This window comes from Saccopteryx leptura, chromosome 8 (assembly GCF_036850995.1).
Source record: "Saccopteryx leptura isolate mSacLep1 chromosome 8, mSacLep1_pri_phased_curated, whole genome shotgun sequence".
NCBI classification, from domain to species: Eukaryota; Metazoa; Chordata; class Mammalia; order Chiroptera; family Emballonuridae; genus Saccopteryx; species Saccopteryx leptura.
The window spans coordinates 62,816,242-62,842,635 of NC_089510.1; the positions used below are offsets into that span (position 1 = coordinate 62,816,242).

Genomic DNA, 26,394 nt, shown 5'->3' on the forward strand with positions numbered 1-26,394 from the left:
CTCAGGGTCTTTAGAATGCTAATGCACACCGTGATACTAAATTACTTAGGAATCATTTACAGCGTCCCTCCAACTTAATTGACTTTATGAATCTCTGTTTAAAATATTTCTAAGCACTAGGATTCTTGGCAGAGTTTAGAAATGCTGACTAAAGTTCTTTCAGAAAAAAAAAGGGGTTTCATCTGTAAAAAGGTACCGGCAACTGACCAAGCTCTGAGACATTCCTGTAAATGCTCTCATGGGGCATATTAGAAAAAACTCCTAGTGAGATGAGGATCATGAATTCTTAATTGGGGAAAAAAAAGTGGGAAATTCAAATCAATTTTCTAATTTACTAAGCCATCCCAGTGGCAAGCTGATGTAGAAACAATAGCATAATGGCTAGCTAAAATGAGACATAAGATATGCAGCTGAATTTAAGTATAGTAGTAATGTTATGCTCGGCCAGTATAGCTAACTGGAGTTGATGATGATTTCCCTTCTAGCGTTTTGCATACGTAAAGCCTGTTGCCAAATCAGAACATTGGACACCACTGAGAAGGAGGAAGAAGACAGGAGGAAACTATGTATCTCTCCAGTTATAAAAGGAGTCAGTACAGATGAGGAAGCCTGGCAAATGACCCTTTTCTTTCTGTGACCTTAATAAATGCTAGAAAAATTAAAAGTGCTATTATTTTAATTAGTCTGCTCTTCTCTGAAAAAGAGAAAGAGGAGAAAATGCATGGATTCATTAAGCTGACCTGAAAACCAGTCATAGTTTGAGTTTTGTTTGTTGGGTTTGTGTTTTTTTTGCATGTCAATAACCTTTCTATCTATTGATGCTTGAAAAACAGACTGAAATCTTATTCTCCAAAAGCCAAAAGAAAACTAAAAAGGGTTGTCCCATGATAAACAAGAAGGCTGTAAAATAAAAGCCTTAGGACAGTTTTCAGGGCCATGAGGACACCTGTAACGGCTGACGGATGACAAAGACCAAATCAATTCTCCCACACAGCTCATCTTAGTTGTTTCCCTAATGTCCTTCATGTAGCATTCAGGATCTGATGGAAAAAATCCCATAGCCAACCCTTTGTGCTCCATTCCTCATGTAAACTGGACTGCGACCCCTGGTGCACGTACAGATGGTACAATAAATCACGCCCGTGCCTCCCTTCCCCGTTAATTATGCCTCTGCCTGGACTGGCCTGCATGCCCCTCTTCACATGTACATACACCGCCTGTCCTCTAAGACCTGCTTTAAAACCACTTCCTTCGTGATACCTCCCTTCTTCCCTTGGCCAGATGGAATGTGTCCCCTCTTCTTACCACTTTCCCTTATGATCCAAGTAATGTAACTTTTTTACCCGGGATTTCAATTAAGTGTGTATGTCTTCTCTCTTGAGACCCACGAGGACAGGGACTGCCTTCGCTAGACGTTGTCTTGCAAAGCCAGGTATGAAGCCTGGTACACGGAAAGGGCTCGATACTGTGCACTGAGTGACTGCCGTCGTCACAATGGCGTCACAGACCATCTGGCCCATGGCAGGGTGTTCCTAGTCTAGGAATACACCACTCTTTCCATTGTTTTCCCCACTTCTGGTCTATTGATCATCTTCAGGGAGGTGTTTTCTCACTGAAATCCGTCAGTTTACATGAATACCCTGAGATAGTCATTCACTTTTGTCCAGGTAAGATCTGGTTATGCCCTTAATACATACATCTGCATTTATCCTGTGCTTGGTAGTGACACAGAACAAGAGAAAATTCCGAGTGGGCTCCAGCGTGAGTGTCCACCCAGGGGGACTCCTAGGACTAGCACTGAAATATTTCTTACTATGGTTTCACAGTACCTGACTCAACATCATTGCTGCTCATTATTTTTCGGCCAGGGGTAAATTTCCTGTGCATGCTGCTGCTAGGGAAAGGAAAACTCCCTTCTTCCTACTGTATATTCTCCAGTGGATGACTGTATTTCTAATTGCCATTTTTAATACCTTAGAATAGTGGTCGGCAAACTGTGGCTCACAAGCCACATGTGGCTCTTTGGCCCCTTGAGTGTGGCTCTTACACAAAATACCACATGGGGCGCTACCTCGATAAGGAATGTACCTACCTATATAGTTTAAGTTTAAAAAATTTGGCTCTCAAAAGAAATTTCAATCATTGTACTGTTGATATTTTTCTCTGTTGACTAATGAGTTTGCTGACCACTGCCTTAGAAGCACTGAGGAAGCAACTAAACTTAAAAAAAAGCCTGACCTGTGGTGGCGCAGTGGATAAAGTGTCAACCTGGAAACGCTGAGGTTGCTGGTTCAAAACCCTGGGCTTGCCTGGTCAAGGCACATATGGGAGTTGATGCTTCCTGCTCCTCCCCCCTTCTCTCTCTCTCTCTCTCCTTTCTATAATGAATAAATAAAATCTTTAAAAAAAAAAAAAGAACCCAAGGAGAGGACAAATATGTCTTTGGTCCTTTCTTATCATTCCCCAAACTCAGAACTCTCAAGTTTTTAAATGTGAAGCAGGAGAGAGGGATGCAACCTGGAACCAGAGAAAAACAGAGAGAAGAGTTTATCAGCTGAGCCAGGAGTATGTGTGAGCAGAGAACGCTAGGATATTTAACTCTGAGAACAATATCAATTTATTCAACAACTAGTTTCCAAATACCTACTGCATGCTAGGTACCTAACTCAACTGAAATAATCCATGCTTTGACAGATACACAGTGCTTCTTTTCATGTCTTATGCTAGTTCTATATTCACAACACTTATGCAGAAAGGAATTTCTTCATGTTTAACATGAAGAAATTAGGTGCAAAATGGTGAACCATCTTACTCAAGCTAGCACAGCAATCACATAGCGGAGCTTGCTTTTTTTTTTAGATTTTATTTATTCATTTTACAGAAAGCAGAAAGAAAGAGCAACAGAGAGAGAGAGGGAGAAGGAGGAGGAGGAGGAGGAGGAGGAGGAGGAGGGAAGGAGGAGGAGGAGGAGGAGAAGGAGGAGGAGGAGAAGGAGAGGAGGAAGCATCAACTCCCATATGTGCCTTAACCAGGCAAGCCCAGGGTTTCAAACTGGCGACCTCAGCGTTCCAGGTCAATGCTCTATCCACTGCGGCAGGCACTGACAGAGCTTGCTTTTAAGTAAGGTTTTCTCTGATTGGAGCTGATCCTCAGCCCTGATTCTTCTTAGTCACTTCCCCCAGTGCCCATGGCCGGCTATAGGCAAAACATAGGAAGTTAGCGCCCATTATGTAGCTTGCTGTGTATCACAAAATAACACAAAAGATCAATTAAGAAAGATCAAGATTCACTAAAACAAAGGTATTAGAAAATGTCAATCTACATAAGTAAAATCCCCAACTTATAAGCAACAATATTTTCCTCAGAAAGCAGTTTTTATTACTTTGAAAGAAATGGAGTGGCACATATTAGACGTTTCTGGGTACTACACAGACTTAGATTATTTGCAATTAGTGTGTCATCACGTGAATAACTGGGCCCCCACCACATTCAAAGGATTTAAAGTGGTTTTTCCCAGTCAGGTTCCCAAGAAAACACTTCTGTGTTTCAAATCCTGGCCAAACAGAACTCTACTTACCTTATTAGACAGTTTTTATTATTATTATTATTATTATCATTATCATTATTAAATTTATTGGGTTGACACTGGTTAATAAGACTATAAAAATTTCAAGTGTTCACTTCTATAATACATGACCTGTGTGTTGTATCATGTGCCCACCACCCAAAGTCAGATCAACTTCTATCACCATCCATTCGACCACTTTACCCTTTACTTCCACCCCTGCCAGCTGGTGACCACCATACTGTTGCCCGTATCTATGAGTTTTTGTTTATTTTTCATGTTTGATCACTTGTCGCTTTCACTTTTATATGCCACTTATGTGTGAAATCATATGGTTCTTAACTTTTTCTTTCTAATTTATTTTGCTTAGTAAGATATTCTCAAGGTCCATCCATGTTGTTTCAAACCACCCGGAACGCCCCTGATCTTATTATCTACACAGTTTTTAACAGGTAGGTTAAAATGCTAACGATGACAGTTGCCAGGGACTGGAGGGGACAGGGAGTTAGTGTTTAAAGAGCACAGTTTCTATTGAAACTTAGAAAGATGAAATAGTTCTAGAAATGGATGGCCATGACAGTTGAACAGTAATGTGAATGGACTTAATGCCACAGAATTGAAAACTTAAAAATGGTGAAAATGGTAAATTTCATGTAAGTTTTACCACAGTAAAAAAATTAAAAACTTAGAAATGCTAACAAACTTTCAAATTGGATTCCAACAGGAAAAAATATAATTTATTACACAAGGCCAAAGACAAACCTCAGATGAATGTCTGACTGATCATAAACTCAGAACAAACTAAAACTTGAACTCTGAACTTCATTAGTTAAACACACTAAAATATGTTCTAGTCTCTGTAAGAACAAATAGAAATTAAAAATAACAGGCTTCTTTCTCTTTAACAAAAATAGGGAAAACATTCCCTCTGCTCCTTTTTATCAGACCGTTTATTTTAGAGAACAGTAATTATTAAGTACTTTCTCATCTCTTTATATGAATCCTTTTAAAGGATTCTCTTGTCAGCCCTGTTCCAGAAGAATATCTTTCTCAAAGACCTGGAAACCACCTTTTTGAAATGTAAGCATCAAGGTAAGGAAGACATCTTCCAGTTTCTTTGGGTGGGCAGGAGCCTAAATTCAGTGGTACATCATGCACCAAGTTGCAAAATTACTTCCTGCAAGATCCAGCAATCCTACTTTTGAGTGTTTATGCAAAAAAATTAAAATCGGAATCTCAAAGACATATCTTCAATCCACATTCACTAAGCATTATTCACAAAATCCAAGATGTAGAAAAAAGCCTAAATGTCCATCCACAAATGAGTGGACAAAGGAAATTTATATATGCATACAATGTAACACTATACAGCCTTATAAATAAAAAAATACTGCAATATGTGACAACATGAATAAACTTTGAGAGCATTATACTAAGTGGAATAACCCAGTCATAGAATTACAAATACTGCATGATTCTACTTATATAGGTTATATATAATAGTCAAATTCATAGCATGAAAGAGTAAAATAGTTGTTGCCTAAGGCTGGGGAAATGGAAAATGGATGTCAAGAATCAATGAATGTAAAATTTCCATTAAGAAAGATAAATGAGTTTCACAAATCTACTGTACATCATTGTACCTATAGTAAAAAATAATGTATTATAGACTTAAAATTTGTTAAGAGTGCAGATATTATGTTAAATAGTCTTACCACAATAAAATATGATTTTAAAAATAAAGGTATGAGAAGTTTTTCCGTTGGATAAAGCCAATTAAAAAACTCATAGGCATCCCCATTAGCAAGTAAAGTCAGGATGAACTATATGTGACAAAAGATACTAACAAGTCTTCTTAGTTAAGGACAAGTTATTGTTCGTCTTGAAAACATGTATGCAATAGGCTGCATGGCTTTATAAATGGGTGACGTTTCTTTCTGTTTTTGCAGTCTCTTAGTGGATTGCCTGTGTTGTGCACCATGCTCTGGTTTAATGCTTAATCAGTAATAAAAGTGTTTTCTTTCTCTCTTATCTTTGTGGAGAGGATTTCTGGGTTAAGAGATTTTACTTTTAATTATATTTTTCCAATACCTCCTAAGCCTATAACAACTATAAATTTTACTACAATAAATTTAAGGGGGGAAAATAACTAAAACACAGACACACATGAGAGTAAAGAACAATATTTGTTATTACACGCTAGGAGCAAAACCAGAAGAAAAAGGCAAATGAACTTCTGGAAGGAAAAAGAATAAATTTTAAAATAATGAGTTCATATTAAGACTTTTGAATACAAGTAACTGGTTAATTGTATATCCAGGACAGGAATGAATCTCCCCACAAACAAGCTGATAACAAGGGCTTGTTAACTTTGAAACAGAGAATTTTGTGCTTTTTGAGACTTGTGGCATCAGAATGAACATTGTACAAACACTAGCTCACCTAAGACCAAAAAAAAAAAAAAAAAGGAAGGATAAAAGGAGAAGGAGAGAAAGGTGAAAGAGACACTAAGAAGAAGAAATGGAGTGAGAGAGAAAAAAAGAGAGAGAGAGAGAGAATATGACTGTGAATAACAATAACCAGAATTCAAAGAAACTAGTCCCTCAATGTTCCAATAAACTTCCTGCCATTTTTGTATCCAGTACTCCTGGATTTCTCTAAACCAGTGGTAGTCAATCTGGTCCCTACTGCCCACTAGTGGGCGTTCCAGCTTTCATGGTGGGCGGTAGCGGAGCAACCAAAGTATAAATAGAAAGATAGATTTAACTATAGTAAGTTGTTTTATAAAGACTTATTCTAACAAATTTAGTGAAAATCCGACATAAAGTACTTGGTAAGTAATTTTTATTATATGCTTTAACTTGCTGTAACTCTGCTTTATAAATTTTATAAAGTAAAGTTACTTCCCTACTTTATAAATCACCATTACTATGGAACCGATGGGCAGTTAGAACATTTTACTACTAACAGAGATACAAAAGTGGGCGGTAGATATAAAAACGTTGACTACCCCTGCTCTAAACAAATACTCTATGACAATGTTGTTACTTATTTGTTAGTATTTACCCCCTCCTACCTTCTATTATAGTTACTCTTGTCTATCTCTACTCTTCCTTTCATTGTGAGCATTTTAAAGTCTTGAAGGTCAAACAAGTTGTTATTTGTTTTTATATAATTCATTTTTGCATTCATCAAAATGCTACATGGAGAGCAAAGAACTAAAAAATATCTTCTAGATAACTAATTAATAAAAATAGAAATAGTCAAATAATTTCACGATCTTGATAATCTAAACAAAATAGTTGAAAATAGTTATATATTCAAGTGTTTTTAAATTTATGTTATTGATATAAGAGAGAGAGAAAGAAATATCATTTTGTTGTTCTACCTACTTATGCATTCATTGATTGATTCTTGTATGATGAGGGAGTGACCCCTCAACCTAGACATATTGGGATGAAGCTCGAACCAACTAAGCTGCCCAGCCAGAGCCTCAAGTTTGTTTTTAATAACAGGAAAAAAGTCACAAGCATTCACTGGGCTTGTTCTTACATAGCTGAAATTGTCATCTGTTTGGTTACTTATTTTATCTATTAATATTTTATTTTATTTATAATTGTATTTATAGTTATATTTATTTTACATATTTTATTATGTTTATTAAATATTTTTCACTTATTCATTTATTTACATTTTTCTGAAGTGAGAAGCAGGGAGGTAGACAGACAGACTCCCACATGTGCCCCACTGAGATCCACCCAGAATGCCCACCAGGGGGCAATGCTCTGCCCATCTGGGGTGGTGCTCTGTTGCAACAGGAGCCATTCCAGTGCCTGAGGCGGAGGCCATGGAGCCATCCTCAGTGCCTGGGCCAACTTTTGCTCCAATGGAGCCTCGGCTGTGGGAAAGCAAGAGAGAGACAGAGAAAAAGGGGAGGGGAAGGGTGGAGAAGCAGATGGATGATTTTCCTGTGTGCCTCAGCCAGAAATCGAGCCCGGGACTTCCACACACTGGGCCAACACTCTACCACTGAACCAACTGGCCAGGTATATTTTCTTTTGCATATTATATTTATATTTATATTTATTTTATATATTTATTGTCATTTTACTAATTACACTTAGCATTTTTGAGTATGATCAAGAACATCACCAGAATTATATAATACAGAAGTATTGATTATTAAAAGAAGGAGTAGAGCAAATAAGAAAGCTATAATACAAAGATGCAGAGGCTAGAAGAGACGACAGAAGTGACAGACAAGAAAAGCAGTAATGCCAGGGAAAGTGAGAGAGATAAAAATATTGGGGGAGGGGGGATCTGAAGAGAATCAGTAAGGAGTGATTTAAAAACAAGCTCTTTTGAATTATTTTGAAACGACCTGGAATACTGAGGTCACCAGTTCTAAATTCCAGGGTTGCCTGGTCAAGGCACATATGGGAGCTGATGCTTCCTGCTGCTCCCCCTTTCTCTCTCTGTTTCTATCTCTGTCTCTCTCTCTCTCTTAACTAAAATAAATAAATAAAAATTTTTAAAAAAAAAATTATGAAGCTTCTCCCTTTCCGAGTTTTCAAAAATATATAATACTCTAAGCAATACTCTTTTTTTTTAGATCAAATGTACCAAAATCGGATTCTGAACTTTACTCTGACCCTGTGATTAGGCTTCTAATTCTTAACATAAATAAACAATGATGCCAGTTCTACAATAATAACCTTATTCATCAAATATCAGTACAATATTTCCCGGTGCCTCAAATAAACGCCCTTGGAGAGTGAATTCACATGAGCTTTCGAAAGCTCAAATATCCCATATCATTGTGCCACTTGTCAGAAAAGTGAGTGGAGAAAACAGATTTGATAATGGGGTGAGCCCTTTGGTACCAGGATCTATAAAACCTGACCACAACAATGACAGAAATGAGACAGTTTGAAAGCTTCCTTGCTGACAAGAATCATGAATATACCCTGCATTCATATATTTCCATCCCACACCCCTCCTCATGAAAAGCACAGGCTTTAGTTCAAAAAAAGACACTGACGGGTTTCTGCTGTGTGCAGAGCCATCACCATGCCCTGCAGATGAAAGATGAAGACAGTCTCTGATCACAATACATGGTCCATCAGAATCTACAGACACAAAGCAATCAAGTGAGAGGCAAAGTTGAGTGTCTGTTCTTACATGGCGTTTCTCGAATAGTAATGTAAATAAGGACTATCTCGAGATGTTGGTGAAATGCAGGTTCTGCTTCAGTAAGTCTAGGAAAGGACACAAAGTCTGTCCTTCCAGTCAACCCCCAGAGGCTGCTGCTATTGCTGCTTCACACACCACAGATTGAGAGCAACCCTCTGAGTGATAGAGTGTAAATAAAGTGTTATGGAAATGTTAAGAAAGAAGTGATTTCTTCTAGTAGATAAGTCTAGAGAGGAAGACTGTGCATTTAAACAGGTAGAGATGTGTGTGTGTGTGTGTGTGTGTGTACGTGCAGGTAGATTGGTCCAGAGAGACCACAGAGAGTGAAGGAGTGAAGAAGAAATGAGAAGAAATCATAAAATGAGAATATAAGTTGAATAAAGTTCTGAAAGAAGGGAAGTATATCAGATATTCAGTGGAAACCAAGCTATCTGGTAAGACTATAAGACTAGAGTGTAGGCTCTGGCCAGCCGGCTCAGTGGTACAGTTTCAGTCCTGTGTGTGGAAGTCCTGGATTCGATTCCTGGTCAGGGCACACAGGAGAAGTGAACATCGGCTTCTCCACTCCTCCTGTTCCCTCCACCTCTTCTCTTTCCACAGCCATGGCTCAAATGGTTTGAGCAAGCTGGCCCCTGAGGATGGATCCATGGCCCAGAAGAGTTCGGTTGCTGAACAAAGAAGCAGAGCCCCAGATGGGCAGAGCATTGCCCCATAGAGGGCTTGCCAGGTGGAACTCGGTCAGGGTGCATGCGAGAGTCTGTCTCACTTGCCTCTCACTTCCCATGTAAAAAGAAAGAAAGAGAAAGAAAGAAAGAAAGAAAGAAAGAAAGAAAGAAAGAAAGAAAGAAAGAAAGAAAGAAAGAAAGAAAGAAAGAAAGAAAGAAAGAAAAACTAGAATGTGATCTGCAGGGCAGCAAACAAGGAATTATGGAAACTAGGCCTAGAATAAGCCAGGGGAGAAAAAATGAGGATCTTATATGGATGTGATCCTTTTGCAGGGAAGGACATCTGATTAACAAAAAGGGAGGCAAGGTCCAGGTGTTAAAATAAATTATGCAGAATAAAACATCCTAGAATTTAGGTCTGGCCTAAACTTATTCACATTGCACATTTTGATATTTATAACTAAGTGCCCCAAGTCATTATTGCTCTTCAATACAATTGCCTCACTGAAAATCATAGTGCATCCTAAACTGAATAACCTATCTTCAAATGAGATCATGTAGGACTGAAACAAATTATGTCTGTCCCAAGTACCTTATGTTGTCTGACAATTAGAACTTTAAAATCAAGCAGTGGCTCAGTGGAATCACAAACCATTTGTATTCATTCCAAAACCTGATAATTTCCAGAAATGTGTCATAATGCAATATCCTGGGAAATGAAACTAAATAAGGTTATAAGAATGTATAGGGCTTGTGAAGCCGTCTAGGGAGGCACAGAAAAGCATAGTACAGAGTCAGTGCATGGTTGCAGGGGACAGGGACCCCCAGGATGCTTAAGAAATTCAAGTAAGCTGCCAAATCCTAATGGACAAGTTCATTGCCACCTCTGTCAATGTTATGAATAGCTTATAAAATAAGAAAAGAGAAAAGGAATCTACAATATCTCTAGGAAAGGCATCTAATAAATCCTGTATCAATATTTGTTTCTGTGTCTATAAATCAGTAAAATCTGTAAATATAATATTATGGCTCTGTGACAGGCTATGTGTCTCATTTAGCAAGAGGCTCCAGGTTCTTTCCTTAAATAAGTCTGAAAATACAGAAAAACATAAAAATCACCCACAGATTCATAAATGAATAAATATGTGATAAAGCAAGTATTATATAAGATCTACCAGAAAGTTCTGTCCGTTTTTATCACAACAACTTTCGACACGTTAAGCACATGTTTATTTGGCGCCTGTGTGCCTCTCTATTTTTATCACTTAATGTATACATACTGACGTAGCAAATTAACTAAAACAAAGTTGATTCACGTTAGTCTTATGTGTGAAGTGATAGGGTACCCATGGCTACTGATAAAGTTCATTTACGCCACTGTAGTTTTTATGAATTTCAACAAGGAAGAAATGCTACAGAAGCATGTAGAAATTTATTGTAAGTGTTTGGTGAAGGAATAGTACTGACTATCACTTGTTTTAGTCCTTACAAAATTTTTTGAAGGGCAAAAAATTCAAAAATGAAGAAGATATCAAACAAGCACTGGTTTAATTTTTCGCATCAAAACATAAAACATTTTTCAAAAATGAGATATACAAATTGCCCTCACTCTGGAAGAAATCACTAATAATAATGGCAATTATATTATTTAATAAAGTTTATTGACAGTAAGAAAAATTTGTATTTTGTTTTATTCCAAAAACGGACAGAACTTTCCAGTAGACCTTATATAATGCTGACAGTAGAATCTAGGCAGTGGTTATACAGGTACTCACTGTAACATATTTTCAACTTTCCTATTTGTTTTAAATTTTTCATAATAAAATATTTGGAAAAGTACCTAGAATCTTATTATTTATCTCTTTCTAAAAATTATTGTATATTAGATAGGAAGAGAAAACACTATGTCCTTCTCCTCTCTCTTTTCAGTATTTACCAATCCCACTCCTAACATAATCACATATAACAACTAATTCAGATTTTTTTTTCATATATAAACTTTCCTTTATTGTTTTATTTTATAAAAATTGAATCAGGCTCTGGCTGGTTGGCTCAGTGGTAGAGTGTCAGCCCAGTGTGTGCATGTCCCAGGATCAATTCCCAGTCAGGGCACACAGGAGAAGTGACCATCTGCTTCTCCACCCCTCCCCTTCTCACTTCTCTTTCTCTTCCTCTTCTGCAGCCATGGCTCAATTGGAGCAAGTTGGCCCTGGGTGCTGAGGATGGTTCCATGGTCTCCACCTCAGGCACTAAAAAGAGCCTGGTAGCTGAACAATAGAGCAATGCCCAAGATGAGCAGAGCATCGCTCTAGTAGGCTTGCCAGGTGGATCTCGGTTAAGGCACATGCAGAAGTCTGTCTCTGCCTTCCCTCCTCTGACTGAATAAAAAAATAAAAAAATTAAATCATGTGTGAGTTTATGTTATTTCTTTATATAGTAATATATTATTCACATATTTCCAGATCAGTTCATATAATTAGACTTCATACCTTTAAATGGCTAAATACAATTCCCTTGTTCAGTTACATCAGTGTAGTCAACCATTTCTCTATTTATAATACTTGAATTTTTTTTTTAAATGTGTTCTTTTCATACTTATGATTTATGATAATTTTCATTTAGCATTAATTAAAAATCCATAGAGTTCTTAGCATCTACTCAGAAGACCACAGTAATAACCTATAATAGTTCTAATGTCTAGGAAACTTAATAGCTAATAGAGAAGAAAGGGGCAACACACACAAAATAAAAGGCATATAGTTGTACCTCAGGAGTTCGTAACCCAGTTACTAGCCAGTGTCAATTATCAAGTAAATACACAGTAGCCAACGACTATGCAAACTGATCCTCTAAATACAACCAGAATGAGTTCTGCTTCAATCAAAAAATTAAAATAAGATGAAATAATGAATGAACATCACCTATATACAGAACCTGAGATCCTCATTCAAGCCTTGTGCCAAAGCAGAAAAGAGTAGCTAATTTGGATGGAAGTAAAAGACTTTTATCAGTAGATATGTTCTTGGCAATGAAAAAGCTGAGCTCTTATTAAAAAAAAAAAAGCCCTAGTTGCCTAGTTGGCCCTGGCCGGTTGGCTCAGTGGTAGAGCATCGGCCTGGCGTGCAGGAGTCCCGGGTTCAATTCCTGGCCAGGGCACACAGGAGAAGTGCCCATCTGTTTCTCTACCCCTCCCCCTCTCCTTCCTCTCTGTCTCTCTCTTCCCCTCCCACAGCAGAGGCTCCATTGGAGCAAGGTTGGCCCGGGCACTGAGAATGGCTCTGTGGCCTCTGCCTCAGGTGCTAGAATGGCTCTGGTTGCAACAGAGCAATGCCCCAGATGGGTGGAGCATTGCCCCCTGGTGGGTATGCCGGGTGGATCCCGGTCGGGCGCATGTGGGAGTCTGTCTGACTGCCTCCCCATTTCTAACTTCAGAAAAGTATAAAAAAATAAAATAAAATAAAAATAAAAAGCCCTAGTGATCTGAGTCTGAAGCGATTTAGTGTTAGAGTATTACATATTTCCATACATCCTGGGGACATCATTATGTACAATAAAAAATAATTGATGCACAAAATCATGGCCATGAATTACTAATTAAAAGGATAATTTCTCAGGATATTCAGTATAACTCAGTTGTGTGCTACTTAATATAGTTTAGAAACACATGCCATTTAAACAGTCACAACAAGATCCTTGAATGTAGAAGAGCTCAGGAAGGCCTTGGGTCAATCACCTCACTTAACAGACAAAAAACAAAAGCACAGAGATGACATAATTGATCAAGGTCAGTTGGGTATTGGAAATAATCATATCTATAATCCAGGATAAGCAAATCTTAGGCTACTATGTTGGTGGCTACCCTATGATTATGAAATTAGTAGTTAGCTACGGAAACCCTAACTTCTCATAATACTATATGAACTATACTGCACCTATCACTGAGTATTCTCAGGGAGCTGAGGTTTTACCTTAAGAAAGACTGTGATCAGAAATGTGAGGTTGAGTAGCCGTAGCAGGGACCCAAGAATGATTTTTTTTGTTTGTTTGTTGTTGTTTTTTAATTTACAGAGATAGAGAGAGAGTCAATGAGAGGGGTAGAGACAGACAGACAGGAATGGAGAGAGATGAGAAGCATCAATCATTAGTTTTTCATTGTGACACCTTAGTTGTTCATTGATTGCTTTCTCATATGTGCCTTGACTGTGCGCTACAGCAGACCGAGTGACCCCTTGCTCAAGCCAGTGACCTTGGATCCAAGCTGGTGAACTCTGCTCAAACCAGATGAGCCCTCACTGAAGCTGGTGACCTTGAGGTCTCGAACCTGGGTCCTCTGCATCCCAGTCTGACGCTCTATCCACTGCGCCATCGCCTGGTCAGGCCCAAGAATGGTTTTTAAGGAGTAGTTTTACTTGGAGAAGGTAGACCTTCTAAAACTTACAAGAAAAAAAGGCATTGTTGGCCAGGAACAGAAGTGCACAAAAGGGACCTCATACCCAATACATTTATCAGGGAGAAAATAAAATTTATACACACATAACAACTCTCCTTGCAAGCGTGTTTTTCTGGTCACCAAATTCTATTGTGTAGAATCCATTAACTTTAAGACTCTAGCCTAATTCCTTTGTTAAAGACTCATCATTACTAAACAAGCTGAACTGGCAATATATACCCAAGTAAACTGTACGAGGAGTCAGGAGATTTAATTCAAGGGCCTGTTTAACTCTAAACAAGGGCCTTGGGGTAATTAGAGAAAATGAGCAGGTTGAACCAGATAATCTCTAAGCTTCTTCATCACTATGATTCATGGTTCTAGTCAGGTCTCAGCAAATTCTAGCAGGCAATACAATCAAGTTTCATATATTTGACACAAAGGCTTATTGCAACAAGGCCTTTCTGAATCCTTGGTTGCTTTTTACTTCTCTTCCTCTTTATCTATCTTCTTACCAATATGACCTTTAGAAAATCAGTATGGGCCTTGGAAATCAATGTTATTTTGAACACAATTTGGGAAACAGGAGCCCAGGAAGGAGAGGCAACTTGAATGGGGTCAATAGCTGACTTGTGGATACATGAGATGGCTTTCCACTCCCAGTTCAAGCCTTTCTCTGGTGAAGTCATGCTGCTTCCCATCTCTGAAACACTTCTAGAAAACTGTCCCCTAAACATAACACACCATTTATATCTCAGGAAAGTCATGTCTAAACAGGCAATAGCCCTGTGTCAACAGAAAACAGCTCCTTGGGAGCAATGAGCAGGTGGTAGGAGAAGCTATAGTGGCTGCTGTCTTCCTACGGCTTTGAAAAGATTGATGGTGTACACAGGAAATCTTGACCAGACTACGTCCAGACAGTGTTAAGCCAGATCCCTAAGGAGTCATTGCAGCTATGAAGTTTTTCTCATGTTTATTTCCTGGAGAGTGTGGGGTTGACCTGACATCAGATAGCTCTGAGTTCTCAAAGCTTCCTTGTAAAAGATAAGGCTTCATAGTTTGACATGACACGACACAACCGATTTGGATTTGAGGAAAGCATACTTAGCTATAAACATTCTATTGAGATACAGATATATTGAAGCGAGTTGGAGAATGGTAAAGTGTTTGTAAATACTGTGGGGTGGGGGGATGTCACTACATTTAATTGAAAAGTGTTATCCATTCTTAGCTGCAACACTGACCAGCATGCCCTGCTGCCAGTATGGGTATCTCTTTTTATTCTTTCCAATCAAAGCTGTTAATCAACTGCTGAACACTTTCTATCATTGTAATACTCCTTCCTTCAAGAACTGAGGAATTGTTTCAATTCTGACATTAAATCAAAGGATTATCACTTTTGAACAGCACAGCTTTCAGATTAGTAGTAAACCAATTTAAAAAAGAAAGAGAAAATGAGGGTGGTGGGAAGGAGCTTTGCATTCCTAACATCCTGACTTGCAAGCAGCTCTCCTTTGAAATGGCAAGAAGTAACTGCTCTCAAAGACATTTTCTCATATGCTGCAGCTGCAAAGGGAACGTTTTTTCAGGGGATGTTTGTCTGTTCTGTCTCAAACTTGTAAGGTGTGTCTTAATTCCTCCATGAGGTCTGCCCTGGCAAAACTGCATTCATTAGTAATTGAAAGAAAGAGAAAGAAAGAAAGAAAAGAGAAAGAAAGAAAGAAGAAAGAAGGAAGGAAGGAAGGAAGGAAGGAAGGAAGGAAGGAAGGAAGGAAGGAAGGAAGGAAGGAAGGAAGGAAGGAAGGAAGGAAGGAAGGAAAGAAGGAAGGAAGGAAGGAAGGAAGGAAGGAAGGAAGGAAGGAAGGAAGGAAGGAAGGAAGGAAGGAAGGAAGGAAGGAAGGAAGACCCAGAGCTGGCAGTTAGTGACGGTTTCTCTATATGGGTGTGTACCTCCCACGTGCTCTGGCCACAGATACGACTGGGCTGGTAAGAGGGCCCAACGGATCCATGCCAGGCCTAGCACAAGTCTCTCATTCTGATGCTGAGTGCTGCCAAGTGGGAAGAAACCACATCCTTCCTCATCCTTAGGTCCCTTCTTAAATGGAGTAGTTGTTCAGACAGGGGAAACAAGGGCGGGGGGGGGGGGAGAGGCAACATCACTAGTTGGTGTTAATTATAACAAGGAGAAACCTTTATTCCCAATTTGAACTTTCTAAGTGAATTCAAGACAGAATCCCAAGACCGAATGTCCCTCAAATGTCATTTTGATTCAAACTTCTTTCCCAATGTTCAAGTCACCCTGTAACATCTTTGCCAAGTGGATGTCTAGGCCCTCTTTAAATATCTCTAGTGATGGTGAACTCATTACCAGTTTAGTTTTCATATGGCCTGAACAGCAGTAAGAATCTCATTACGTGGAGCTGGACTCTGATCCCCTGGGATCTTGCTGCTTGTCCTGGCTGAGGTCTCTGGTGCCAAGCCAGGAGAGCATCTTTCTCTGCTACAGACACTTTTGGGCATTTAACCTCAGGGTTTCTGGATCTACAATGAAATCAGCATTTCCATGTCTCCAAGAATCTCACTTTCAAAAATGGGAGATTTGGGCTTTTGGAAAGCACTTGTGACCTACTCTCCTATCCAAACGATCTAGCAATAGCAAACTAGCAATAGCAATCGCAGAGAACCATGACAAGGACTCAAAAAATGGCAGCTGGGAAAGCTCAATTTCTATCTGCCCCCTCCTGAGCCACATCTCCACATCAATAACTGCAACAATCCCAGATGCCCCAAAGCACAGAACCTGTGGTTGTCACCTCAATTTGATGTGCCACAGGGATCCCCCAAGGAGAACAGGGCACTGCAGGGGTGCGCTGAATAAAGTTACAGCTCTGTATTCACTTGCTATTGCTGCTGAACTCTCAGGTGATGTAGCACCGGTGTACGCATGTGTTTTAAATAAGTCAAGACAAGTGAATGAGTTCCGCTGTGTTTTGACAGGTAGGAAGCCAGAGATATGTTTTTTAAACATTTAGGAGTATGAGCTTGAAAGCGCTGACAGAGAAGACTTATGGAATGACTGAGTTTAAAGATGTGTGGCTCTCTTGGGGATGTTAAGGTACCTGCTCAGGTATGCTACTGTAAAGGCTTTCCTTTTTACCCTGTCTTTGGTGTTCTGTACTTTAATGGAAAGCTGTAAAAAATTGTGCAAGGAGGTTGAGAACTCAGACAACTCTAACACCTGGGTTATGAGCAGTCTGCTCTCTGGGTGGAAAGAGACCTTAACCCTTTGAGTAGTGAGTTTTTTTCATGCTCACTGACCCCCGGGTATGAGTTTTTGTGGGTTTTTTTTTTTTCAAAAAATGAAATTAGTTCCAGTTCCAGTTTTATTAACTTAAAATCCTATTTGTTTGATAATCAATTTATGGAAACAAGAACATACATTTGCCTTTTTTACTGTTGCCTTACACACACACTTTTTAATAAATCAATCATACTCTGGATGGTCAGGAGGCATGAGGACATACATGAACATTCATACTACTCAAAGGGTTAAAGGTAATCAAGTCGAAAATCTATGCACAGATTTAGAACAGGACACAGCATAACTAGGTACGTGTCTCAAGAAGATTATCAGGCAATGGTGCGTGGAGAGAAATGGAGGGACAAGCAATAGGGACAGTGAGTGCTCTTGAATCATCAAGGGCCACATGGCCACTTGAAGGCTATCACAACCTCTGAGCTTCAGTTCTTACACTAATTCATACCAAACTCACCTGGCAGAGTCATTGTCAAATCAAATGAGATAATAGGCATGAAAGCAGTATGCAAATTGTTGGACAAACATAAGGGGATACTACTATTACCATTCAGTAAAGCCAAAGCCATTACATTACTAAGTCAAATAAGTATATTTTTAAAGGCTCTTCTTCTTAAAATTATATTGACACGGTTGCATAAACCAATTTCATTAGAGTTGTTGTTCTAATTACACATACACTTTTTCTTGCCCTTCATTCAGATAGTGGAAGTGAAATCATCAGGGAAGAGTTATCCAGATATGCCATAATGATATTATAATGGACAATATCAGCCACAGATCAAATCACCTTGGCTTGCAATCTACACTAAAACTCTGAATTCCCAGGATAATCCTGAACAACCTCTTATGATGACTCTCGAGTCACCTCCAGTGGTGAGAACAGAAGAGTGCTTCGGAAATGCACATTTTCTTACCTATATTATAACAGAATCATCATTAATTGTCCCACCTATACCTTTTCAGAGTTCCAATGCTGTGACTTTCAATGTTGGAGTTGTCTAAAACACAGATCTGGTAAGGCCTCTCCGGCTTAACATTCAACGTTTCTCTTTCCCTTACAGGATTAAGTGCAAATTCCTCAACTCCTCAACAGGGCATCTAAGATCTTCAACAATATGGCCACAGCTCACCTTTTAAAGCACTGGTCCCCAAACCACGGCCCGCGGGCCGCCTGCGGCCCCCTGAGGCCATTTATCTGGCCCCCACCGCACTTCTTTCATTGGTGGTCAGTGAGAGGAGCACATTGACCATCTCATTAGCCAAAAGCAGGCCCCTAGTTCCCATTGAAATACTGGTCAGTTTGTTGACTTAAATTTACTTGTTCTTTATTTTAAATATTGTATTTGTTCCCATTTTCTTTTTTTACTTTAAAATAAGACATGTGCAGTGTGCATAGGGATTTGTTCATAGTTTGTTTTTTTTATAGTCCGGCCCTCCAGCAGTCTGAGGGACAGTGAATTGGCCCTCTGTGTAAAAAGTTTGGGGACCCCTGTTTTAAAGGGCTGATTTTCAATGACTTCATTGGTCATATACCATCTCCCAGTCCAACTGGATTCACCCCAAGTAAGACACAGGCTTCCCTCTTTCAATTTGTTTTCATCCCATTCCCTACATTTGGAGTATTACATATAGTTGGTAACTGTGTCCGCTTTAACTGGAATTGCATTTTTGAGAATTCTCTTTCCTGTGCAGTTCCTAGCTAGGCCTGCCCACAAGGAAATCTGCATGAGAGGTGGAGGGAAAAAGTGAAGGGAAAGCCAGGGCTCTGAGAAGGTCACTCATGTCATTGCTGATCTGCAGGCTCCCCTTGTCGATGGAAGTGGCACTCACACCCACACTCCTTCAGCTCCCTTCGACTTCCCCACGTCCAAGGCCAGGCAGGTGAGAAGCCCCACAGCTGAGCGCCTCAGCTCTTTCTGCCAGCACCCGCATCCTCAGGGACAGCACAGTGAGAGACAGCGAAGGGTTCTCGTTTCTCCCCATGGGTTCCAGGTTACTTTCTTCCACTTCACACCCAGTGTCTCTTCCTGACTGTCTGCCCAGCACTGACAGAGGCAACCGTCTTCCACGGCTTTCTTCGTCAGCTCCTCTCAGGGCCCTTGGTTAGTGACCTTTATCTGATTTCCCAACTGTCCCTTTTTTGGACTTTAAGCAGCCCAAAAGCTCTCCCACAATTGTAGATCTAAACCCTATGATAAGGGGTTAGATTCCATATCATGAATCCATATTATTTCTGCTCCTCTGGTCTGACTCTTCACTCATACACCATTCCTTCCCTCAAATCTCTCTCCAACTGAAAACTGTCATCGCTTCAAGACTCATTTCAAATACCACTTCCTCATAAACCCCTTCCTGAGTGACACAGTTGTCTCTTCCTTTGAAACACCAGAACGTTTAAACATATACTTTTTACTAGCCATCTAATCCTACACTATTCTAATTATTATGCAAATTTTACTACAAACTCCTGTGCATATCTTATCTTCCATAATGATTTTATAAATTCTGATTCATCAGGGGCTGTGTTTGTGTATTGTATTTTAATATCTCAGCAGGCTCTTGCTTACAAAAAGTCTCAGAAAATGCTTATTGTCCAAAAGAATAAATGAATTACCCACGCCATGACTCTTTTTTTCATAACACAGGTAACTGAAGCCCAATGTCACTGTATAAGTATGTACGGTATAGCCTCACTGATAGGAAACTACTTCTATAGTCACTTTTCTTTTGCATTCTCTTCCCTTAGAGGGGAACCTTTCTGGTTCAAATTCACCCTGTTCATTCTTATCATACACATAGTCCTAACAAAACTCATTAGCCGGCTCCCTAGTCAACAGGAAAGCAGAAACAGCTACCGGTCATTGACCGGGGAATGGAAAGAAAACCGCCAGAGCAAGACACATGGAAGGCCGGAAGGAACACTGGACAATGAGAGAGAGAGGACAGGACATTTATGAGAATCAGACTACACAAATTTAAAAGTATACCGGTCTAGGGACATTTAGTATGTTGGGTAAATGATCTCACCCCAATAAATTCTAAAGGAATTACAATCCACTCCTAATAAGCTGTCCTGAATCACCATTTTTTAGAATTATTTCCTTCACAAATTATTGTTAAAACACACATCTACCAACAAAGTTACATATTGAAATTTTACCATTTAAAAGAATCTCACAGCAGCTCCCATTCTCAGAAAAAAAACAACAACAGAGATTTAAAAAAAAATTTGCATGTATTATTCAACAAAAATGTAGTGGATGTCACCTTTATAATTCAGACACTGTTGTGTGTGTGTGTGTGTGTGTGTGTGTGTGTGTGTGTGTGTGTGTGTGTTTATAGACCCTTCCTCAAAGGAAATCATCAAACTTGGGAGATGTGGGAGGATAAAAATGAAACCTTTGAAATACTCCATAAAGAAAAAAAGAGGCCATTGCAAATCAACACAGAATTAGTACAAAGAAGCAAACACATGCAACCAAGAAATTGGACTCAGTTCATTGTTATTAGCATCTTCTAGGGTAAAATAAACTGTCAACTAGAATAAAGCTTCTTGCCTTCTCCACACAACCTTTATCTTTTTTCTCTGCCAAACATCTCTTCACTGCAGAAAAGTTCCCTGGAGATTCCAAAGGTGTCACAACCCTGCACAACTTGCCTTGGAAGAAAAATGAGGCAAAACATTGCTAAGAAATATTTGATTTTATCATCATCGTATCCCAATACACATGTGGAGGGAATTGTGGTACTCTAATTTTTAATTTACAACTAAAATTTAAAATTCACATAAGGTTGCAATAGGGACTGAATGAGATCTTGAAAATAAAGCTCTCAACACAGCCCCTGGTACACATGAAGCACTGAATCATTATCAGTGATTATGATTAACAAGAGGTCCTAAACTTCCGGCAAGCTCTGGAAATTAGCCATATTTAGTGTTAGCCAGGGAAAAATTTGAGTCTTCTGCTGTTTCTCCCTTGTCACCCAGAATGCTCTGTGGCCATCACTGGAATGCAAAGTAACTTTCCAGCAAGCCGAGCTGACCGGGAAGGAGCATGGGCAGTTGGAAGTGATGCCTGCAGGGCTGGCTGACAGCACCTTTGCTCCCACGTGGTCCCACAGGACCAGCCCCTCAACCTGCAGGAGGGCCCTGCTGAGGGCAAGGTGCCAGAATGAATCCTGGCACAAAATTAACATCACTGATTATACAATTGGGCCTTTGGTTTTGATTGCTAAAGTTAACAGAACTAGCACAACTGAAAAATTGCTTGAGTATGTAAGTTTCAGAATATTTAGGGAGGTTGTTTTATTTTAAAAAATAATTTTAAAAAACAGCTCATTAGACTGAGCATGAATTATGCTGTAGGCACTGTGTTAAGTGTTTTATATACATATTTAATCCTAACAACAGTTCTATCCTTATATCAACAATGCAGATAAGGAAACAGGTTTAGAGATGTTGAGTAATTTTACTATATCCTGGAGGTAATAAGTAGCATTACCCTGTCCAGGTTGCCTCAATCTAAAACCCACATTTTCACCACTATATGCTCATGAAATGATAGAATTTGAAAGACTAGGTCGTACAGTCATTCACTAATTTAATGCATTTATTGAACTATTCCTCCATATGAGGCACCATAAAATGGGACAAATAGACATTAATAAAATACTCAGAGTCAATCCTTACCATCAAAAGGCACAGTGGAATACTGGTTTAAATTGCCAAATTTCAAATACTGACTCTACCACTCACCTTGGGCCTCAATCCTCTCTTCTGAAAAATGTTGATTATAACAGTACCTGTTTCTTAAAGTTACTGTGAGATTTCAATAAGGTAATATTTGTAAAGCACTGGAAAGATGCCTGGTACATAGTATCAAGCTACTGTTAGCTCATATTAAAAGGTAAGACTATAGAGACTATATATGCTTATGTCAGTCAAGACACCACGGAGAAGTTCTACTTCTTAAAGAGTTAGGCACCAATTAGACTGGTAGAGCCAGAAAGAAGAAACTGATCTTACATAAAATTAAATTTGCCTTTCACATGATCACTCTTCAGTAGAGCAGGTTTTAAAAACCGGTACCTAAAATCTCATAAGGCAATAATAGCTCTAGGTCCATTATTTTGGGGGACTGATTACATAAAACACCTAACGAGAGCTGTAAAATTTCCAGCCAAATTGAAATATGCAATAGTGAGCATATACATTTCCATACATTATTTAGTGCATTTGGAAAGAATATTATTTGAAAAAAGGCAAAATACTCTGGCTTTACCTATTTTAGTATTTTTTGAGAGATTCCAATGAAAAAGAAAGACTATGAATGACACATCAATGAAACTGAATTGTCTTTCTTGACTATTCTTAGGAGCCTATATGAGATCAGAGTAGTTTATAACCTTGTCTTATAAATAAATTCTTCTATTTTCCTTCACTCTCTGTTTAAGGCTCCAGATATGTCAAATCTGGTCACCATCCTATTTTAGTCATTTCAGTGACTTCCTGCTGCTTTTTGCATCAAATCCATGGCCTGCAAGGCCAGTCTGCTCCAGCCCTTGCTTACCTTAAGTCCCTCTTCCTGCTCTTTTTTCCTTCTTGTCTGGCCCGAGCCACTTCATTCATGACCTCAGATCTACTCTGGTTCCTTCTCAGGCATTTTCCTTAGTCTAAACGTCACCTTCCCGAGGCGCCACCCCTAACTCCCTATTTAAAACCGGGCCTCTTCCACATTCCTCCAACATTTTTGTTCTTATTTATAAGTCTCAGCCCCATATTTCTTACCTGACATCACTTGTAATTCTTCTGTATACTTGTCTGTTGTCTGTTTATTCACATTTTTATTTTGTTCTCTCACAAATTATCCCTATTGCAATGCTAAAGCAAGGAATCACTTCAACACCTCTGTTTTCCAAGACAATTTTGGACAACCTCTAAAAGTAAACACATACATACATACATACAAATTTTTATTTTAGTATTCTAAATACATACTCAAAATTCTAAATATACATGCACACATATTTGTATATATGTGTGTGTATGTATGGACATATATATAAAACACATTTTTATTTTAATATATATTTCATTACACACAAACACATACAATTTTCTTTTCTTGTCCAGTTTCATTTACATTCTTCTCCTTGGGAACATAAAATAGTAACATCTATAAACTTATTTATTCATCATTTAATCATGATTTAGGCAACTGCTGTTCCCTAGGTTCCATTCTAGGTACCAGGGATACAGCAGTGAGCAAATCATAGGTCCCTGCCCTTGCAGGTTTTACGTTCTTGCAGGGTGAACTAAACAATAAATAATTGACAGGCTAAACAAATTAGTTAATTAGTATGTGGAAGCTAATAAGGTGACAACTGCTAGGGACAAAGAAAAGGTAGAGTGGGGAAATAAGGTCAGGAGTGGCCCGGGTGGAGATGGGAAGCAGGATGAGGGCAATTTTATGCAAAGCAATCAAAATAATCTGCGTTGAAGACATTGAGCAAAGGCTTCCAGGAGAGGAAGGAGTTAGCCTTGTAGTTATCAGAGAGATTGAGACAGACAGGAAACCAGGCATCATAGGCAGCCCTGGAAGTTCCATGCATTGAATACCGGTTTATAAATAGAGTGAAATAACATGTGGTTACTTGTGCTAGTTACTGTTTGGGTTCATACGTATTAGCGTACTTATTTCGCACAACAGTGCAATGAGTTATGCATCCTGTTTATCTCATTTTTTGCAGAGAAGTTAAGTAACTCATCCAGGATTACACAGATGGAACCAGAATTTGAACCTATTAAAAACACTCTAAACCTGCTACAATATACTAGCTCTACTTTGGAAAACTTAATCCGGAGATTCCCACAGTTCAGTGCAGACCCTAGATACCTGCTTCTCTATCCGGATGATTCCAATGCAGATGGTCTGTAACCACAGTTTATGGTTGGTCTAATTCCTCCCCCACAAGAAATTTTTCCTGATGTTTTAAGATAAACGTTACATTGACTCCCTATCCCTTTCCATCCATATTGTTTGTCAAACTGAGAAAGATTTCTATAGACCAGCTGAGGCATCTCCTGGATATATTCCTCCTCTCCATCTGACTTGTATCAAATGGGTGAGTCTTTGGGGTAAACAGCAGTGCTGAATGAAGAGGGGAAATATAAATATTTATGGTGTGTCTTTTAGGTGCCAAGTAGTAAGTGCTAGGAACTTACATATTTTTTTTTTTTTTTTTGTATTTTTCTGAAGCTGGAAACGGGGAGAGACAGTCAGACAGACTCCCGCATGCGCCCGACCGGGATCCACCCGGCACGCCCACCAGGGGCGACGCTCTGCCCACCAGGGGGCGATGCTCTGCCCCTCCGGGACATTGCTTTGCCGAGACCAGAGCCACTCTAGCGCCTGAGGCAGAGGCCAAGGAGCCATCCCCAGCGCCCGGGCCATCTTTGCTCCAATGGAGCCTTGGCTGCGGGAGGGGAAGAGAGAGACAGAGAGGAAGGGGGGGTGGAGAAGCAAATGGGAGCTTCTCCTATGTGCCCTGGCCGGGAATCGAACCCAGGTCCCCCGCACGCCAGGCCGACGCTCTACCGCTGAGCCAACCAGCCAGGGCCGGAACTTACATATTTTATCTTACTTTAACCTTTCTAATAGACAGGCAAACTGATAGATGATGATGATAGATAGATAGATAATATATATAGGTATAAATATAGATGCAGGTATAGATATAGATGTTTATTTATCTAGGAGATAGCTAGAGTATGTGTATTACCATTTCACAGATGAGGAAACTATGTCTAGATTGGCTAAGAAAGCCAAATCTAGGATTCAAACCCAGATATGACTTCAAAGCCAGCCAACTTTTCATTACCCACTCTATCCATTCAGTCCCTAACCATCACCATTATCTCTCTCTGAACTTGAAAACCTGAAGTCTATTTTTCCAGAAAAGTGCCGTTTAGTGTGCATTACCCCTCTTAAGTGTCCCTCATTTCTCTAAGTCAAAAGAATTCCTATATTTATTTCAATAAGACCCAAGCTCCTTCTAAGGGCACTAAATTAAATTAGCTCAAAAAAAAAAAGATAATAGAAAATATGCACTCATAATGCTAAAATGGAAATGAAAGATAAATATTGCATCTCTTTATTTTTTGTAGCAGATTATGGTGATTAATGGTGATACAGAGTTTACTTTATAGAAAGGGTTGTCTTCTCACTTCCCAAAAAGTAACTGTCAGGGTGCCTCACCCAGACATTTGTTTTCTCTCCCCACTCCGGAACCCTGAGCCTAAGTAAGCAGAGTTTGCAGATCAAGGAAATGTGGCAGAATCACATTCTTATGAACATAAAAGGTGTCTTCATGGGCCTGACTCCTAGAGCAGTGCTCAGTTGTGATTCTCACTGAGGCTGAGAAGGCAGCCATGTCTGGGACTTACGATGTGCCTTGGGCCATGGCATGCAGATGCCTCTTCGGAAAGAAGAGTATAGCTCTCCTCTTAGTTTTTCATGGTGTCTCCTATGTCATCACTGTACAGGCGCAGATTTGTAATACACTGAACCTTAGAGAGCACCTTGCCCAAATTCATTTTAGAGGTAAGAAAAAGGGCTCTTAGATAAAGAAAGCAACTAACCCAGTACCAGGGCAGATAGACTGAATAATGGAAGAAGGAAAATAAAACAAAAATGTAACCTTGAAGTTAGAAAGCTAGGGTGCAAGTTCCAGCTCCACTAGATCCCGGGTCTGTGACCATAGCAAATATTTAGCCTCACTGACTCAGGATGTAAAATGTTGTTGGTAACATTTGCCTTGATTACCTTAGAGTTATTGTAAATATATATATATTCATGTGTGTGTGCATGTGTATATATAATCACAAGCAATGGGAGGGCCTAGACCAGGGGTCGGGAACCTTTTTGGCTGAGAGAGCCATGAACGCCACATATTTTAAAATGTAATTCCATGAGAGCCATACAACAACCCGTGTGCATTATGCATTATCAAATAAAAATTTGGTGTTGTCCCAGAGGACAGCTGTGATTGGCTCCAGCCACCCGCAACCATAAACATGAGCGGTAGGAAATGAATAAATTGTAATACATGAGAATGTTTTATATTTTAATGTTATTAATTTTTTTATTAAAGATTTGTCTGTGAGCCAGATGCAGCCATCAAAAGAGCTACATCTGGCTCGCAAGCCATAGGTCTCCAACCC

The 26,394-nt window shown here is 39.3% G+C and overlaps 1 protein-coding gene across 2 annotated transcripts in view; it reads right to left on the reverse strand.

Moving 5' to 3' along the window:
- The window catches only part of IL1RAP (interleukin 1 receptor accessory protein), a 154,150-nt gene that overhangs the window by 121,459 nt on the left and 6,297 nt on the right, over positions 1-26,394 (reverse strand). The gene's annotated exons all lie outside the window — the stretch shown is intronic.